Source organism: Ailuropoda melanoleuca, chromosome 6 (genome assembly GCF_002007445.2).
Source record: "Ailuropoda melanoleuca isolate Jingjing chromosome 6, ASM200744v2, whole genome shotgun sequence".
NCBI lineage: Eukaryota > Metazoa > Chordata > Mammalia > Carnivora > Ursidae > Ailuropoda > Ailuropoda melanoleuca.
The window spans coordinates 76,221,390-76,241,123 of NC_048223.1; the positions used below are offsets into that span (position 1 = coordinate 76,221,390).

The 19,734-nt window shown below is 37.5% G+C and overlaps 1 protein-coding gene across 2 annotated transcripts in view; it reads right to left on the reverse strand.

Annotated features, from left to right (window-relative positions):
- The window catches only part of MICU1 (mitochondrial calcium uptake 1), a 249,274-nt gene extending 230,478 nt beyond the window's left edge, over positions 1-18,796 (reverse strand). For both annotated transcript variants that reach the window (XM_034662666.1, XM_034662665.1), the window contains exon 1: positions 18,651-18,796. The gene's annotated coding sequence lies outside the window, so the exon portion shown is untranslated. The remainder of the gene's footprint in view (positions 1-18,650) is intronic.
- Positions 18,797-19,734: the final 938 nt, after the last annotated feature.

Genomic DNA, 19,734 nt, shown 5'->3' on the forward strand with positions numbered 1-19,734 from the left:
TTAAGCTAGAACTCAACCTACTGGCAAGACAACAATACACCGCAATGTTTATCATATGTGGCTCTAAACTCTTAAATATTAATTTCCATACCAGCTTAAAAGAATTACTTGAACAAAGAGTTTAAGGCCACACAAAAAAAGATAACTATCTTTAGTGCCCTGGAACACAAATATATTAGACTTAAATAACACAACTATAGATTATTACTTTACAGAGTTTAAAGTTCAAGAAAATATTGTGCAGAATAAGAAAAAAATTTATCAGTAAAAACATTTTTTAAACCAGTAGGGATATAAAATATATTTTTTAAAGATTTTATTTATTCATTTGAGAGACAGCCAGCCAGCGAGAGAGGGAACACAAGCAGGGGGAGTGGGAGAGGAAGAAGCAGGCTCCCAGCAGAGGAGCCCAATGCAGGGCCCCATCCCAGAACGCCGGGATCATGCCCTGAGCCCAAGGCAGACGCCTCACGACTGCGTCACCCAGGTGCCCCGGGATATAAAATATTTTTATCAATATGATCAACAACTGAATAGCCATACATGAAACACTAACAACTGCATATTATACATTCCTTTCAAATACACATAAAAATTATAGAAATTGACCATATAAAATGGAATGAAATGACAGCTGGGTTTTGCAATTAAAAGAGACAGGGGTGTCTGGGTGGCTCAGCTGGTTAAGTGGCTGCCTTCGGCTCAGGTCATATTTTAAATATCTCATAATAAAAAGTATTTAGAACTTGACTATAAATAGAGGTTCTGGTTGGGTTAAGATGAAGTCAGCACATTCCTTCCTGTCTCCCACTGAATGCAACTAAAAGCCGTGGATGGAATAATAATCTGAGGACTCTGAAAAGCAGTATGTTAGCAGGCAGAACGGAAAATGAAACAGAACTCAAGGTAGCACTGAAATGGCAGTGAGTTTCCCAATTTTTTCCTCTGATCTCTCCATATCAAAATTCAAAGTTTGCCTGACACCAGATGTGTGCACTGGATGCAGGCAGATCTCCAAAAAGGGCCATTTATTTGGGGAAAGGGCTTCTCTGAGTAAGAGAGAGTGGGAGAAATTCTCTGGATTTGTGTGTGTGTGTGTGTGTGCCTTTTCTCATTTCCTCCCACCCCAGAAACAAAGCACACCTATAGCAGTGCAGAATAACTAGCAGTTAGGAAGACTTCTAAAATCAGAAAAAAGGGAAAAATTCTCTCTGACCAGAGGAGCTCTTCTCCAAGAGCATTGAGGGATCACTTTTACTTATTTTTTCATCCTCTGGTCACTACATCTAAGAGGCTGATACAATCAAAATATGTGACAGAGGAGGAAAAGGAAAATTTCAGGATTAAGTCAAAAAGGGGTCCTTCTGAGCAAAAAAATGTTGGGAATAGCACAGAGAAGGAAAGTTCAATAAAGTGAAACCATAAGGCTCAGTGTGATATCCTGAGCTCATGGATCCAAGGTGCACAGGTATGGATCCCACCATCAGCAGCAAAACAAAGGATATGTGAACTAAAATAGGGGGCAGACCACCACCACTGGCCACTGTGTGGTACACAGAAGGGAAAGGTCTGGATAGTACTGCAAAGTTACGAAAACTGAACTGACATTGGAACTACAACCCATAAAAGGTGGGTCAGAATTTGCAGCCTAACTCTAACTAGGCCAACTGCCTGCTAAGGCAAAAAAAAAAAAAAAAAAAAAAAAAAAAAAAAAAAAGGCACCAACATTCTTTATAGAATTTAAATAAGATCTGTGGTGTCAAAACATGATATTCTAGGAGAATTCTCTGCCTGCACACTTGCTCACTTGCTCTAAAAAACTACAAAAAGTTCTTCAGATGGGAAAAAACAAATATTGGAAGGAAACTTGGCAATTCAGGAATGAAGGAAGAGCAACAGAAACTGGCTTTTGTCATTTCTGAGAAGTTTGCTGTAATTTTTATCTTTGTTCCCTTGTAGATAAAGTATGTCATTTTTCCTGAGAGCTTGTTAGTTGGTGTGTGCTAGCCTGGTGATGGGTTCTCTGTTGTCCTGGGATAGCCACAATTTTCAGGACAGACATTCTCTGGGTCTTGTGCGTGGGGTTTTCTCTCCTCAGATACAGACTTACGATAATCTGGGCTTCCAACAGTTTTCTGCCCCTCCCTCAGGGGTTGAGGATTTTTCTTTTCCCCTCGCTCCTCTAGATTTAACGGATTTTCACCTGAGGTGACAGAGTTTGCTATCTTTCTCCAATGGCTTAAGACTTTTGTTATTTAGATCTAAAACGAGCTTTTTGTTTTTCTCACTGTGAGGTGTGCTCTTCTACTATGGGCTGAATCATTGGGAAGCACTTTGTCTCCTGCCCTTTCCCCAATGTCACAGGTAAGCTTCTGGGTGAGATCTATTGAGAAGAGCGCAAGTGGATGTAAACTCTCCTGTGTCGTGTCTATGGTTTCTAGAGATTGTATACTCTAGCACTACCTCAAACTTGATCTCTAGCAATGTATGAAAAATTCTAGCTGCATTTAGGTAATCACCACAGAGAAATGAAACATGTTCATACACAAAAAACTGTAAATTAATGTTCTTAGCAGCTCTATTCCTAAATAAATGGCACATAAAAAGGTATTCAACATCATTAGCCATTAGCAAAATGCAAATTAAGACCACAATGAGATACCATTACATACCTATTTGGTTAAAAGAAAAATTACTAACAATATTACATGCAGCAGGAATGCAACACAAGTGAAACTTTCATACATTGCTGGTGGGAATGCAAAATGGTACCTCCATTGTGGAAAACAGTTTGAAATTTTCTCATAACATTTAACATATATTTACCATATGACCCAACAATTCTACTCCTGTGTACTTGCCCTAGAGAAATGAAAACTTGAGCTCACATATAAGCTGCATTTGAATGTTTACACTTATTTTAACTGCCAAAATCTAGAATATCTTTCATCAGCTGAATGGATAAACAAACTGTAGCCTAACAATACAACGGAATACAACCGCAATTAAAAAGGAATGAACTCTTGATACATTCAACAAGTTGGAGGAATCTCAAAGGCATTATATTGGAAGAAGCCAGTCTCAAAGATAACATACTGTATGATTCCACGTATATACACACATTCTTAAGAAGAAAAAACTATCCATAGAGAACTTGTCAGTAAATTGCCAAGAAACAAGAGGTGGAGGAGGGTATGAGGGGGTTGAGAACTCTTCTGTATCCTATTGAGGTGGTAGTAAAATGAATCTATATTATTAAAATTCATAATTTAAATTTCATAGAACTGTACACCAAGAGAAAAAACTTAATTTTACTATATGATAATTTTAAAGCAGTTTTAAAGATTTTATTTTTTATTTATTTTTGAGAGGGGAAGAAAGAGAGAGAGCTGGGGGGAGGTGCAAAGGGAGAGGGATAAGCAGACTCCTTGCTGAGCACTGACTCTGAGGCAGGGCTCCATTCCAGGATCCTGAGATCACGACCTGAGTCTAAACCAAGAGTTGGATGCCCAACTGACTTTGTCACCCAGGTGTCCCTTAAACCAGTCTTAAAAGCCAAGTTATATACTGTATTATTCCATTTGTATGACACTGTAAAAAAGCCAAACCCTAACAACAGGAAACAAACCAGGTTGCCAGGGTTGGAAGTTAGGGGAAGACGTTGGCTACAGAGGACCATAAGACAATTTCTGGGGGTGAAAGGAACTGTCCTGTATCTTGATTATTGTGGTGAATACATGACTGTGTTTACTGAAACTTTGAGTGTACAAAAAAAAAAAGGGTAAATTTTATTGTAAGTAAACTATACTTCAATGAATCTCAATATAGCTGCTTTTATAAAATACTTTTTTAAAAATAAAATTAAATTAAAATAGAAGAAAAAGCAAAAATATAAAGGACGTATGAATAAGTCTAATAAGATGTGCCAGAAGTGATAGAGAAAATTAGCAGACTTCACTGAAAGACCTCCTTAAAAGGAGACCTAAATAAATGTAGTATCATGTTAATAAACTGAAAAACAACATTTTGTAAAGATGGCAATTCTCCCCAAACTAAACTACACCGTCAATGCAATCCCAATGAAAATCTCAATGGGATTTTACTGGACCTTGACAAACTGAACCTAAAATGAATACAGACGTACAAAAGTGGTCGACCAAGAAAAACTAAGACATGCTTAGGAAGAAACAAAAAACAAAAAACTTCAAGGTAGGAGAACCCACTCTAACATTAAGCCTAGTTACAAATCTTAGTATCTAAGACAATGTGATATTACCACAGAGGTACAAATAGAACAACAGTAAAAATAGGACATATCCACATAAATAGATACTTCAACCATGACAGAGGTGGGATACCAAATCAGCAGGACAAGGAAGATTGAGTATGCATAGGGAAAGAATTAAATGGATTCACAATACACAAATATCAGTTCTAAGTGGATTAAACATTCAGTATATAAGGAAAAAATGTAAAGTTTCTAGCTGATGATAGAAGAGAACATCTCTATGGCATCACAGTAGGAAAAAAACTTAAACAATAAAAAAAAATAAATATAAAAGACTGATAAGGTATATTAAAAGCAACCATAAAAACAACACACAATGCATCATAAAAGATACCATAAAAACAATACAAAAGACAACATCAAAAAACACTTCAAAGTCCAGAGAGGGACAAAACAGTTGCTACTCATATAACCATCAAAGGACTAACAACCAAACTTTATTAATAGTTTCTAAAAAAGAAAAAAAAATTGAGGGGCACCTGGCTGGTTCAGTCGAAAGAGCTTACAACTTTTGATCTGGGGCGTCATGTGTTAGAGCCGCATAATGGATATAGAGATTACTAAAAAATAAACAAACTTATAAGAAAAGAGAAGATAGAGAATCACAAAATTAATTTTAGGAAAGTTTGCATCCCTCCAAAAATGCTTTACAAGTAACAAATGGTCTCACAAATATAATGTTGAGTGAAGAAGCAAATCATGAAGAATATATATAGTCGGATTTCATCTATATGAAATCATATAGATATGGCCACCAAAATGGCAAAACTAATAAGGTGTTTAGTGACACACATAACCATGATTATCACCAAAATTGTGGGTGGTTATTTGTCTCCCGAAGAGGGCTATGATTAGGGAAAGGCAGATGGGGGACTTCTTAGGTGATGAGAGTGTTCCTTTTTTGGCTTGGGTGATGGTTACCTACATGATTCACTTTTACAATTACTCTTTAAAGTATACATATATGTTTCATGTAGACTTCATATATGCTATATTTATATGTAATATATATAAAATTCTTTTTTAATGACACTCAAACATTCAAAAAGCTGTTATTAGGTTGAGTTAATCTAATCATACAACAGCATAAAACTAAATGGTCTATTGAAACCATGTCCACATTTGTAATTTGCTGATTAGCTAATTCATTCATTGCTAAGTCTGTTTGCTTTGTCCATAAAGCTTTAACATCGGAATGTATCATAAAAGTACCAGTTGACTAAGCCTAACTCTACAAAAGGGTGAGACTGACCACCGTAAGAGCAAATTTTTTTTAATAAGGAATATATATTATATATATAATATAAAACTATGATCAACAATAGTGCATTACAAGCACCACAGAACAGAGTTAGGATACTTTACAGGCTTCCCTATTAAATTAAAAGCTCTAAATCCTACTGTGATATAGAAATGATACGTGAAGACAGAACAAAGGAATCGATATTTAATAACCATGTCACCTTGCATTTGTAGAGAACTCTATATTTTATAAGTGCTCCAATGAATACTCTCTCATTTGCACTATATTTGATTTTCAGATATGGAACATGGGGCACCAGGATTAAAATGAACAATAATTCCATGTCAGAACTCAACTGTGGGCCCATGATATGTTACTCAGAGTCCTGTTCAACAGCAAAGAATTGATCAGTGCTACGGACCAATGTGTAAGAATAATATATATTTCTGTCAAAGGAAGTCTCTTTCTACATAAATAACAATTTCAGTGGAATTTTTTTTAGTCTTCACGACAGACATCTTTATAGATACTCCTTTATAACAATCTGTCTGTATTTATGTTCTCTCTAGAAATGAACTTGCTAGGCTGACAGCAGTATCAGATATTTCACTGCATATTGTCCTGCCTTTTTTACCTTTACTCCAACTTCTATTTCCCCAGGTACTTCTTTCTTTCTTTCTTTTCTTTCTTTCTTCCTTCCTTCGTTTCTGTTAGATTTTCCCTTGCTTACTTGAAGATGTTATTTTCAACTTTAGGATTTAATTAACACAAAATTAGATCGTAAATTAAAGCTTTACTGAACATGTAGATAAGTTTGTATTGTTGTGTATTTTGTTCTCTTTTGTTTTTATAAGCCGTGGATCAGAAAGTTGTGTCAAGGTAATCTAGCTAATTCATATATTCTAGACACTTGAACTTACTAACTTGACCTCTTACTAGCCATTAATTTTGAAGTCAGTCAGATCTGTGTTTGGTTCCTGACTTGGCAACTTTATGCTTACATAAAACAGGGATAATAATACTCACTGCAAATGACTATGAGAAGGATGACATGAGAAAATGCTTGTATAAAGCTGAGCACAGTGTCTAACACAATAAATTATGAAAAAGTATTTCTTTGGAAGTTAATAACAGGATGCTGCTGATGGTGATAATTCAAATAAAAACTACTATGTAACATAAATTTCACTAAGACGTATCTTCCTAAATACCTTCCTTGTAATGCAAACAATTAAAATGCAAAGTAAGACTCTAACCATAGGGGCGCCTGGGTGGCACAGCGGTTAAGCGTCTGCCTTCAGCTCAGGGCGTGATCCCGGCGTTATGGGATCGACCCACATCAGGCTCCTCCGCTATGAGCCTGCTTCTTCCTCTCCCACTCCCCCTGCTTGTGTTCCCTCTCTCGGCTGGCTGTCTCTATCTCTGTCAAATAAATAAATAAAATCTTTAAAAAAAAAAAAAAAAAGACTCTAACCATAAACCTTGCTATTCTAATCAGGGAAATGAACAGAAAAAAACATATTAGAGAAATTGTAATTTTTGTACACCACTGATGGGAATGTAAAACGGCGCAGCTGCTATGGAAAACAGTACAGCAGTTCCTCAAAAAATTAAACATAGAATTACCATATGATCTAGCAATTCTCCTTTGGAGAATATATCCATTGGAACTGAAAGCAGAGACTTTTTTTTTTTTTAAAGATTTTATTTATTTATTTGACAGAGATAGAGACAGCCAGTGAGAGAGGGAACACAAGCAGGGGGAGTGGGAGAGGAAGAAGCAGGCTCACAGCAGAGGAGCCTGATGTGGGGCTCGATCCCACAACGCCGGGATCACGCCCTGAGCTGAAGGCAGACGCTTAACCGCTGTGCCACCCAGGCGCCCCCTGAAAGCAGAGACTTTGAACAGGTATTTGTACACCCATACTCACTGCAGCATTATTCACAATAACCAAAAAGTGGAAGACACCCAAGTGCCCTTCAACAAATGAACGGATAAACAAAATATGGTTTATACATACAATGGAATATTATTCAGTCACTAAACGGTAGGAAATTCTGACAAACGATACAACATGGATGAATCCTGAGAACATTATGCTAAGTTAAAAAAAAGTCAGTTTCAACAAAATAAACACTGTGTGATTCCACTTATATGAGGTACTTAGTCAAAAATCACAGAGGCAGAAAGCAGAATCATGGGTATCAGGGGCTGGGGGGAAGTGGTAATATAGAATTACTACTTAATAGATGTATTATAAAATGTTTGCAAGTTCTGGAGATGGATGTTGGTGATGGTATCACAAGAATCTGAATGTACTTAATACCACTGAATTGTACACTTAAAATGGTTAAGATGGTTAATTTTATATTGTTGAGTATTCTACCACAATGAAAACAATTTTTTAAGAAAGGGAGGAAATTCTGATACATCCTACAAAATGGATCAATCTTAAAGACATTATGCTAAGTGAAATAAGCCAGTCACAAAAGACAAATACTATAAGAGTCCATTTATATGAGGAACCTATAGTAGTGAAATTCATAGAAATGGAAAGTAGAGTGATGAGGCCAGTGATTGGGGGAGGAATAAAAGGAGAGTTACCATCTCCTGGGTATAGTGTTCTGTTTGGGAAGAAGAAAAAGGTCTGGAAATGATTGGTGGTGACTGTTGCACAACAATGCAGATATACTTAATGCCTCCCAACAGTACACTTAAAAATGATTAAAATGGTATATTTTTTAAAACTGTAGTAAAATATACATAAAATTTACCATTTTATCTACTTTTTAGTACACAATTCAATTAAGTATATCCACCAAGTCGTGTAATCACAGCACAATTCTAATTTTCAGAGAACAGGGCAACTATATTGCATCATTTCTCAAATTCTGGATTTATCTAGTTGCTTCTTCCTAGTATGGCTTAAATGTTTCTCCAGTCCCTTTATTTCCTATATACTCAAGTTACATCTAAAAGCATGATTAGAGGGGCACCTAGGTAGTTCAGTCAGTTAAGAGTCTGTTCTTGCTTTCAGCTCAGGTCACGATCTCAGGGTCATGAGATTCAAGCTCCGTACTCAGGGGAGAGTCAGCTGGAGATTCTCTCCCTCTCCCTCTGCTCCTCCACTCACTTGCTCCCTGTTTCTCTCAAAAATAAATAAACCTTTAAAAAAAAAATAAAAGCATGATCAAAGTCAAATTAAGTACCTTTAGCAAGAACTCTTCATAGATTATTTTGTGTATTTTATGAGATTTGGCATAAATTGTCTCCCCCAATGTCTAATCTGCCATTAATTCCATCTAGTCTATTTTTCATCTCAGACATTATAGTTTCCATCTCCGAAAGTTCCATTTTGGTCTTTTTCTTTTTTTTCTTTTTAATTAATAAAATGTCTTTCTTTATTTAAAAGATTTTATTTATTTGAGAGACAAAGTATGAGCAGGGGGAGAGATGCAGGACTTGATCCCAGAACCCTGGGATCATGACTCAAGCCGAAGGCAGACGCTTAATTGAATGAGCCACCCAGGCACCCCAATAAAATTTATTTTTTAGAGCAGTTTTAGGTTCTCAGCAAAATTGAGTGGAAGGTACAAGGAGTTCCCATATACCCCCATCCCTGCACATGCACAAGCACAACTTCCCCCACATTTTGGTCTTTTTCTTATCTTACATGTTTCTATTTAACATATTCAGTCTTTCTGGGGACACCTGGGTGGCTCAGTTGGTTAAGTGTCTGATTCTTAATTTCAGCTCAGGTTATGATCTAATAAGGGTCCTGAGATCAAGCCCCGCATAAAGCCCTGTGCTGAGCGTGGAACCTGCTTGAGATTCTTTCCCTCTCCCTCTGTCCCTCCCCGCCACCCCCTGCTTGTACACATTCTCTCTCCAAAAAGAAAAAAAGAGTCAGTATTTCTTCTAGTTTCTTAAGCATATGAAGTACAATTATAAAAACTGTTTTAATATCCTTCTCTACTAATTATATCACCTGTCACTTATTTTGGTTTTGACTGACTTTTTCCTTGCCATCATATAGGTCAGTCATATTTTCCTGCTCCTTTGCATGCCTAGTACTTCTGATTACATGCCAGACACTGTGAATTCTACCTTGGTGGGTGTTGGATATTTTTGTATTCCTATATCTATTCTTGAGCTTAGCTCTTGGACATGACTAAGTTTCCTGGAAACAGTCTGACTCTTCCAGGTCTTGCTTTTAAGCTTTCCAGGTTGGGCTGAAGCACCTAATTTTATCCCATTACTAAGACAAAGTCCTCCTGAGTAGTCCACATGATGACCTATTAGGACAATTTCCACTCTGGCTGGTAGGAAAAAACACTACTTCTGCCTCTGCAAAAACTCTTGAGTACCGTTCTCTATTCTTTTCAGATGGTTCTATTCCTAGCTTAAGTAGTTTCCTCACATGTATGCACTGATCAGTTCTCAAATGAATACTTGAGGGGGAGACCCCTTTTAGCTTTCTCATATCTAGTATTCTGCCCCGCAAACTCCTCCTGCCTTGACCTCCCCAAAGTGTCTCAATTCAAGGAGACCACCATGCTCTCTGTATGGGATACCCCTCCCTGCTCTACAGGTGGGAAACTTTCCAGGCAGCAAACCAGTGCAGTCACAGAGTTCACCTCATTTGTTTCCCATCTATCAGGGATCATTTTCCTTTGCTGTACAATGTCCAAAATCTAGGAAACTACTGTTTTGTACACCTTTTCTGCCTTTTAAACTGTTTCAGGCAAGAGGGTAAATATGGTACCTGTTATTTCTTCTTCACCAGAAATGGATATTAAAACCAATTTTTCTGTCCCTTTATTCTTATGTCTTTGTGAATTACTTTTAAGCAACTCTCAGACATTCTATCATTTCACTGCTATGTATTTTAGTATGTCTCCAAAAATATGGAGTTTTCTTTCCACACAATCTTGTCACTCTTACAGTTAACAAATTTCACTTTAATTCTTTGGTATGTTCTAATATCCAGTCTCTATTCCAATTTCTCCAACTTCCTCAAAAAGCTGTTTTCTTTTAAACATCTGGTTGTTCAAAACTTTCTTTAATGCTAGCATTTAACGAACACTACTCTGTGAGGGGTGCTATGCTAAATGCCTAATATCTGTTACCTTATTTAATCCTCTATAACCTTTGCAGCAAGTATTATTATTACTCGTATTTCACTGAGGACACCACAGCTCAATGCTTTTAAGAAATCTGCCTTAGGTCACAGCCAAAAGATGACAGAGGAAAGTTTCTCTGATCCCAAAGCCAATGTTCTTAACCATTATAATGATTCACTGCCATCTCAGAAATTATTAGGATAGAAAGTCAGATCTTATCAATGCTGAAGTTAAAAATCAAATTCTGAAACTACTTAAAATTTAAATGTTATCACAGATCAAAGACCTGAAAAAATGAGCAATGCTGCTTTATTTGAAGTGTATTATAACAAAATCCACTTGATAATTTTTTTAAAAACACAATTTTCAAATCTAAAAGCAAGTTTAATTTGAACAAAAAATATGACTGAAATGAATATTAACTATCCTCTGAAACTACAGAATGTTGCTTCAAGCATATAATGTTCTACAACGGCTCTGTCAAATAAAATGTTGCAATGATAGAAATGTTTTATATCTACTGTTCAATACAGTAAGCACTAGCCACATGTGGCTACTGAGCACCTGAAATGTGTCTACTGAAACTGATAAACTGAGTTTTTAATTTGAATCTCAATTAGCATAAAACTAAGCTGTAATTAACAATTCATCTGTCTGCCTCTACCACTAGACTGTGAGCTCCTTAATGAATGGAATGTTTTTCTTCTCTCTCTCCCTCTCCAGTGCCTTGGTATATATTAGACAGATAAAACACGTTTATTGATGTGTAGTAGAATGTGTGGATGGAATTGACCAGATGTGTTCAAGTAAGTTTTCTAAATGCATCAGACTGATATGGGTTACAGTGGGCAGAGATTATATCTATTCCAATTTTTAAAGCAGATGAAATATCTTACTCATATATTCCCCAAACATGTTCTGAACTTGTAGAGACTACAGGCACTCTGTTGCATGTTCAGGATATTTTGATATATAAGACTTGTTTCTGGCATCAAGAATCACTCCATCTCATAGAAAATACATGCAACTGTTCCACGAAATAAGAATATTTTTAAAAGGTAAAAATAATTATTATGGGAACCACCAAAAAAAATAACCACTTGAGGGTAGGGGTAAGTTTTATGAACTGAAGAACAACTCAATCTAATGTAAAGATGAACAGCGGCTCACCAGTTGAAAGATGGTAGTGAGGAATTCCAAACACAGTAACAGCCTATGCAAAGGCAAAAACAACAACAACAACAACACACACACACACACACACACACACACACACACACACGACATGGCTTGCTGGGGGGAGCAAAAGTAGTTCACTATGACTAGAACGTGAGGGAAGGCATGGTAGAGTCATAAGAGCTAAACTAGAAAAATATACCTATGGTCCACAAATTACGATGGTGTGACTTAGGATTTTTCAACATGACGATGGTGCAAAAGTGATACACATTCAGTAGAAATCGTACTTCTAATTTTGAATTTTGGCCTTTTCCCAGGCTAATGATACATGGTACGATAACTTCTGATGCTGGGCAGTGCGGCTCCCAGTCAGCCATGCAATCATGAGGATGAACAACCAACACATTTACAACCATTCTGGACCCTTACAACCATTCTGTTTTTCACTTTCAGCATTCAATAAGTTACATGAGATATTCAACACTTCATTATAAAACAGGCTTTGTGTTAGATGATTTTGCCCAACATAGGCTGAAGTAAGTGTTCCGAGCATGTCTAAGGTAGGCTAGGCTAAGCTATAATGTTCAGTAGGTAAGGTGTATTAAATGCATTTTTCACTTGTGGTATTTTCAACTTACAATGGCTTTATCGAACATATCCCCATTATAAGTCAAGGAAGATCTATATTAAAGCTAAATTCTAATGCTCTGTGTCATGTTATAGAATGCTCACTTAATCCTAACAGGACAGTAAACAAAGTACTGATGTTTATTTTTTTTTAAAAAAGGAAAAAAAATGGCAGGCAGATTTAATTCCATTACTCAATGAACAAACTTTAAAAAGCAAAAGCAAAATTATAAGTAGCGCTTGTAATAGATACCAAGTAACTGCCCCACTCTGAACAAGGAGGGTATTAGGATAGGTACTTTAAGTTTTAAATGACCAACATTAAATCACTTTGAAGAGAAATGTAAATATTCTTTGTATACCTGACATGAATTATGGGAATATATTTCTCTGAGATTACACTAAAGCTTCAATTTTCTCATAGTCAGTAAAACCCACCTTGAACTTAAAATAGGCGAGGAAATGTTTACAATTTGCAAAAAAACTGGTTATTCTACTTGTTTGGGGGAAAAAAGACTAATCCATTTCTAGTTATTTATTTTCTCATAAATAGGGCCAAAACACCTCTCCTCCCAATATGGCAATTACCAACTTCCCAATGCCAGATCATTAATTATATATAATGTCAATCACTTTTCACAGTTATTCAATTCCACAGTTGCCTTTTTGGTTTTTCAAGTAACATTCCAAACTCTTCCACCCGCAGGTGTCCAACATAACATGTTCTTAAAGCATTACCTCACAGAAGTATCACCCTGAACTTATCCTTTAAAATAAAAACAAATCCATTTTTATTATTTCTGCCTACTACCACAAGTCACCATAAATTCTGACCTGAACACCCAAGGTGCTCAACCCTAGCTCCCCTTGTATAGTCAAGGAATGTGAGACTTACTTAATCTTAACTTCCCTGAGAATTTGTGCAAAAATTTCTCAATTCCTCCAGGCTAACAGCCATCATACATAGACCAGGCAATCTTCAAATACTTGGGCAGTCCACCAATAATTCTGTAGTTTAAACAAATTTTTCTAGTTTATTGCTATATGTGCAACATGGAATTAAAAATCTGATAAAATTGTGGCTTAGTTGATTAAGTGTCTGACTTTTTTTTTTTAAAGATTTTATTTATTCGACAGAGATAGAGACAGCCAGTGAGAGAGGGAACGCAAGCAGGGGGAGTGGGAGAGGAAGAAGCAGGCTCATAGCGGAGGAGCCTGATGTGGGGCTCGATCCCATAACGCCGGGATCACGCCCCGAGCCGAAGGCAGATGCCTAACCGCTGTGCCACCCAGGCACCCCAAGTGTCTGACTCTTAATCTCAACTCAAGTCTTGATCTCAGGTTTTGAGTTCAAGCCCCACACTGGGCCCCACGCTGGGTATGGAGCCTACTTAAGAAAAAAACAAAAAACACCCACGACCCTTCTAAAATAAAGACAAATTGAAAAAAGAATAACCTGATTAATTCCTTAACACCTACATATACATTTAAACTCCTGGGGCTAAACATTCTGAAGTTGGGCAGATAAAATCTTTTTAGACACTATTTCTTGTTATTATTAACAATAACATTTAATGAGAATCTACTATATCCTAGGCACTTGGCATACATTAAGTTACTCTTCACAAGACCCCCTGGGTTAAGTATTATTATTTGTATTTTGCAAATGGAATAAACTCAAATTCTGAGAGATTAAATAACTTGATCAACATCAAGAAGTGACGGAATTGGTCTAAACTAGTCTGTGACACCAATGTTAACAATTAAGCTCAAATGTCCACTGAATTGAACTGCTAACATTTCTTTAAACAAAATCAAGATAGTGGAGTAAACAATGTTACTTCAATTATATTTTCTCTTAAAATATAATGAACCATCAGAATAATCCATAAAGATACAAAAGCAGACATTAATGTTAACTATAGTTTTAAAGTTAATACCCAGTGACAGCAATTTGTGACGATTATAGTGGTTTATTTTTCATACAATGCTCAAAATGAAGTGGTTTCTATACTAACAGATTTTTAAACAAATAATTAAAAGAATCAAGCATTCAACCATATTGACTACATATACTTAAATTACTCAGAACATTTTTACTATTTATAAACTAAAATTTGTTAATCAAGTTTATCCACAGTAATAAAAATATTTATCAATAAATGATTTTAACAAAAGGGCTAAAAACACAATATATTTAAAGTTAGAAAAGCTAGTTCAACCTAGAGATTCCTTATAAAAGTTCCAGCAAAGCAGATTCTAAAAGATCTATGTGATCAATCATTCTTGCTGAGCTTATGTAAATAATTATGCTGTTTGTTAAAACTGGACTTGTTTTTCAAACAAATTAGTCTTATTTGGATATCTGGAAATGAGGGTCATTATAGAGAAAAATTATGTTTCAACAATACACCTTTGTGGATGCTAAATTTTAGCTCTGATTGTCTTTGAATGTTTGCCTAAGCTAGACAACTTGTAGTAAACTTCAGAGAAATTGCCATAATAGCTCATGTATAGACAATCTCCTTGCTTGTTATTTTCTGGAGGTAACAGGACCCCATGGGCACAGATTACCTGAACAACTGGGAAACGGGACAGATTCCCCAACAACTGTGTAACTCAGCTATTACCTTAATCAATTCTATGTGGCTGGGATGACAAAATCGCTCTTTAAAAGCCAGAGCATTCCCCAGGGAGATAATGGATGGCCCCACTTTTCCTTATGATTAGACTGGATGATGATGCACTTGGGGATGCCCTTATCTCCTGAGACAAGTCTTCCCCCATTTGCCAGTGATTCCTTGTAATTAGGATAGTGTTAAGACTAGACCTCAAACAAAAAGGGCTTCTTGATGGTTTCATCCCTCATAGTCTTTCATCCTAGAAGCCCCTCTACTAACATAGGATTGCAAACAAAGGCTTTAACCAAGCATAGAACAGCCCTCCTGGTAAAAACAGCCTCAAAGCTCACTATAGGACTTTCAGGACTTATGTTAGGACTGCAATATAAAATAAGCAAAACAGTATGCTTGCTCAGCAGGACTCTAAATGATACTACCCAGGCACTGAATGCACTCATCCAAGAATTAAACGAAGTCAGAGTAGGACTTCTCGAACTGTGCCACTATTGACAGTCTACTATTGCTACACCATTTGGGGTGTGAGAAATTTCCTCACATGTATTGTTTTAACATTAAACTCCTGCAAGATGTCCCAGATAATAGGGGACATGTGTGATCAATTAAATAAGATCAAGATATCCACTGATCTATTTGACAAAATTGGTAATTGGGGATCTTATCTAAGGGATGTGATCATAATTGGGCCTAATACTTATTTCATGTTCATCCTTTTGCATGTCCTGATGCATACACTGTTTGCTGCCCATCATGACCACCTGGAGCCACACCACAAGCGCCAGGACCGACCCCTGGATAGATTCTAACTGCCACACAGCCCGCCGCCCCATTTCAGCAGGAAGCAGCCACAGCGGTCATCGTCCCATTCCCTAACGGCAGCTAGGGTTACTATTCCAGAGGGAGGAATGAGTAAGGGACAGGTGGGGCTAGGTAGGGAGAGAGAGAGAGAGATTAGAAAAGCTGAATACTCCAGACCACATGAACTAAACATATAACATATGCTACTTGAAGAGTTTAAATTTCAAATTCCATTAGTTAATAAAATGGACATTTAAAAAAATAGACATTTAAAAAAATAATCAAACTGTAAAATACAATTAATTTATACAGGGAAAAGAAAGCAAGTTCTCTAAATTAAAAAAAAATACATGTAAAATTATTTCATTGAACATATGTTGTTTTTGTCTGTCCAGCAACCTTTCTCTCCTCTTCAGGAAATGACACCTCAGTTTTCCTAAAGAGGAACCGTACTTTTGTTGCCTACTTTTATTTTTTTAAGTAAAATCTACACCCAACATGGGCTCAAACTCATGACCACAGCAAGAGGAGGATGCTTTACCGACTGAGCCAGCCAAGCACCCTGGTGTTGCTTACACTTAATTCAGGTGGTTTAAAACTATATGCCCCGACACCCCACTCCGTGGTGAGAACAAGATCCAATCCTGACGACACAAAGCATCCGTCACTCTGGCCATACAGACTGCCTCTAGGATAGGCAATAAGACAAGTCGGGTTAATAAAATTCCCATACAGTAGTCCGTTGGAATCACAGAGAAAGGGAAGTTCTTTCTCTTTTGGAGTTTCTAAGGTTGTAGGATGTAAGCCCGATGCTATTAGTACCATCTCTCCCAGGGAGTTTTACTTGAGACTCTACTTTTCCGTACTGATTCCCAAACATATAACATATGCTACTTGAAGAGTTTAAATTTCAAATTCCATTAGTTAATAAAATGGACATTTAAAAAAATAGACATTTAAAAAAATAATCAAACTGTAAAATACAATTAATTTATACAGGGAAAAGAAAGCAAGTTCTCTAAATTAAAAAAAAATACATGTAAAATTATTTCATTGAACATATGTTGTTTTTGTCTGTCCAGCAACCTTTCTCTCCTCTTCAGGAAATGACACCTCAGTTTTCCTAAAGAGGAACCGTACTTTTGTTGCCTACTTTTATTTTTTTAAGTAAAATCTACACCCAACATGGGCTCAAACTCATGACCACAGCAAGAGGAGGATGCTTTACCGACTGAGCCAGCCAAGCACCCTGGTGTTGCTTACACTTAATTCAGGTGGTTTAAAACTATATGCCCCGACACCCCACTCCGTGGTGAGAACAAGATCCAATCCTGACGACACAAAGCATCCGTCACTCTGGCCATACAGACTGCCTCTAGGATAGGCAATAAGACAAGTCGGGTTAATAAAATTCCCATACAGTAGTCCGTTGGAATCACAGAGAAAGGGAAGTTCTTTCTCTTTTGGAGTTTCTAAGGTTGTAGGATGTAAGCCCGATGCTATTAGTACCATCTCTCCCAGGGAGTTTTACTTGAGACTCTACTTTTCCGTACTGATTCCCAAACATATAACATATGCTACTTGAAGAGTTTAAATTTCAAATTCCATTAGTTAATAAAATGGACATTTAAAAAAATAGACATTTAAAAAAATAACAATCAAACTGTAAAATACAATTAATTTATACCGGGAAAGGAAAGCAAGTTCTCTAAATTAAAAAAAAAAAATACATGTAAAATTATTTCAGTGAACATATGTTGTTTTGTCTGTCCAGCAACCTTTCTCTCCTCTTCAGGAAATGACACCTCAGTTTTCCTAAAGAGGAACCGTACTGTTGTTGTCTACTTTTATTTTTTTAAGTAAAATCTACACCCAGCATGGGCTCAAAAGGTATATCCAAACCACCTTAAAAATTGAAATAAAAACATTTATAAAAGTAAAAAAAAAAAAAAATGGGTCTTTCCAGATACGACAGGTGGGATATTTTACTCTAGTCCCTTAGCCACAAAATGGTTATTCTCCTTATATTTACAAATACCTACAATACTCTTTAGGCATGTGAAAAGGAAGAAAAAGAAACCGTAAGACTGCAGAGACAGCAACTTAACGAACAGCCTTTTTTAAAGTCTTCTCTCAACATTCACACAAAGTAACACTCGGCTCATTCTCAAAACATTTTATGGTGGGCCAGGATGGGATGGGGAGGGAAACCTGAGTAAGAATGAGAACGGGAAGGCACTGGAATAGATAAAAACTGAACAGTCCAAGAAGGCTGCACTTTGTTTTGCTCCTTCGGGTCCCCACTGATTTTCTTCTTTTTTTCGATTTAATGATTAATATTTCTACCCATCAGAGATCTAAGTGTAAACTCCATCACCCACTTCCATCCACATCCACAAACCCTAGCGGAACCACTCAAATCTACCTGTGCGTCTCCTGGTTGCCCGAGAAGCGAGAGACGACGGCGCCCAAGTGAACCTTGCGGTTGGGCACTGGGAGATCTCTGGGACAGCGAAAAGGGACGAGGTGAGGTGAAGGAAAGCGGAGGACGGGAAGCAGACACGACTAAGGACTCCTCTCAGGCCCCTGAGCTGAGCGCAAGAGGAAAGAGCTATACCGTCAGACCTGAGAAGTCGCCGGATCCCAGAGCCAACAAACGGCCGGCCCTGGAGGTCATATCCCTTAAACCTCTTCGCCCTGCCTTCCCTTTCGTTTTCCCTAAATGGCTGTCCCTTCACAGCCCAGGACTCACCTGTCCACACTAGAGCGGCCAACGCTCTTGGGTCAAAGCCGCGCGCCTCTGACAATCATAGAGACGAAACACCAGCGGAGAAAAACCTCCACCTCCGCCGCCCACCCTCACGTGACTCTCCTAGCCGCTGGGCCTGTTGGGATAGTGGCGAATTACGTGTGGGAGGGGCACGGAGAACCCGCCCCGCCCCGGCCTCGGGCCCCGCCCCCGCCTCGGGCCCCGTCTCCTTAGTGTTAAGGCGGGAAAGCGGGAGGATTCCCAGAAGCTCTCCGCCTTTCCTTCCGCTCCCCTTGTCCCAACACACGAGTGTACACAAAAAAGTGTTAAATTGAACTTTCTGTGCCTGCTGCCATGTCGCTGGTACCCGTTTACTTATTGACTAAGCATAAAGGAGTCAGTGAAAAGAAAACTGGACAACAGTGAGTTGGGAATTGTTCCTTTTGAACTGTATTTAGGTTTAGGCTTCTAGTAAAATTTCTCTATTTCCTGACTTTGAAGCTTCTTTGAATTGAGAAACTTCACTTCCTCTACTCTGTGGGTTTTTCAGCTGTTCTCTTTGCAAAGTAACACTGTGGGAGAGTTTAGCCCCTAAGCTACTAATAACGTGTTTTTCAACGTGTTTTTCAGTATTGGGGATGGAAATGGATCGTCTCTCCTGCTATAGAAATAGAATAAAAATATTTTGATTATGATGCCAGAGGACTTGCAAATAAAAAGTTCCTCTTCAAGAGTTTCCTTAGCAGAGCTGTGAAAAAGGCTACAACCATGGAAGCAAAAGGCGGCAGACAGAACTATCACTGGTTTAAATTGTGAAGTAAGCAAAACGACTATTTTCTCCATTTCTTCTCAGAGGACCTTCTCTCCCCACTAATCTAAGAAAAACAAATCATTGTGTTCATGCCACTGTGCTAGCACTTTACATACACCCCAATGTTTATTTACAACTACCCTGTGGGATGGATAGTTTGTATTCAATTGCAGGTGGGGAAGCTTGCTAAGACTCTAGGTAATGCAGTAAATTCTGCAACTGGGACACAGTTCTGATCTGAAGGACACCAAGGTCTGGACTCATAAACAGTATTCT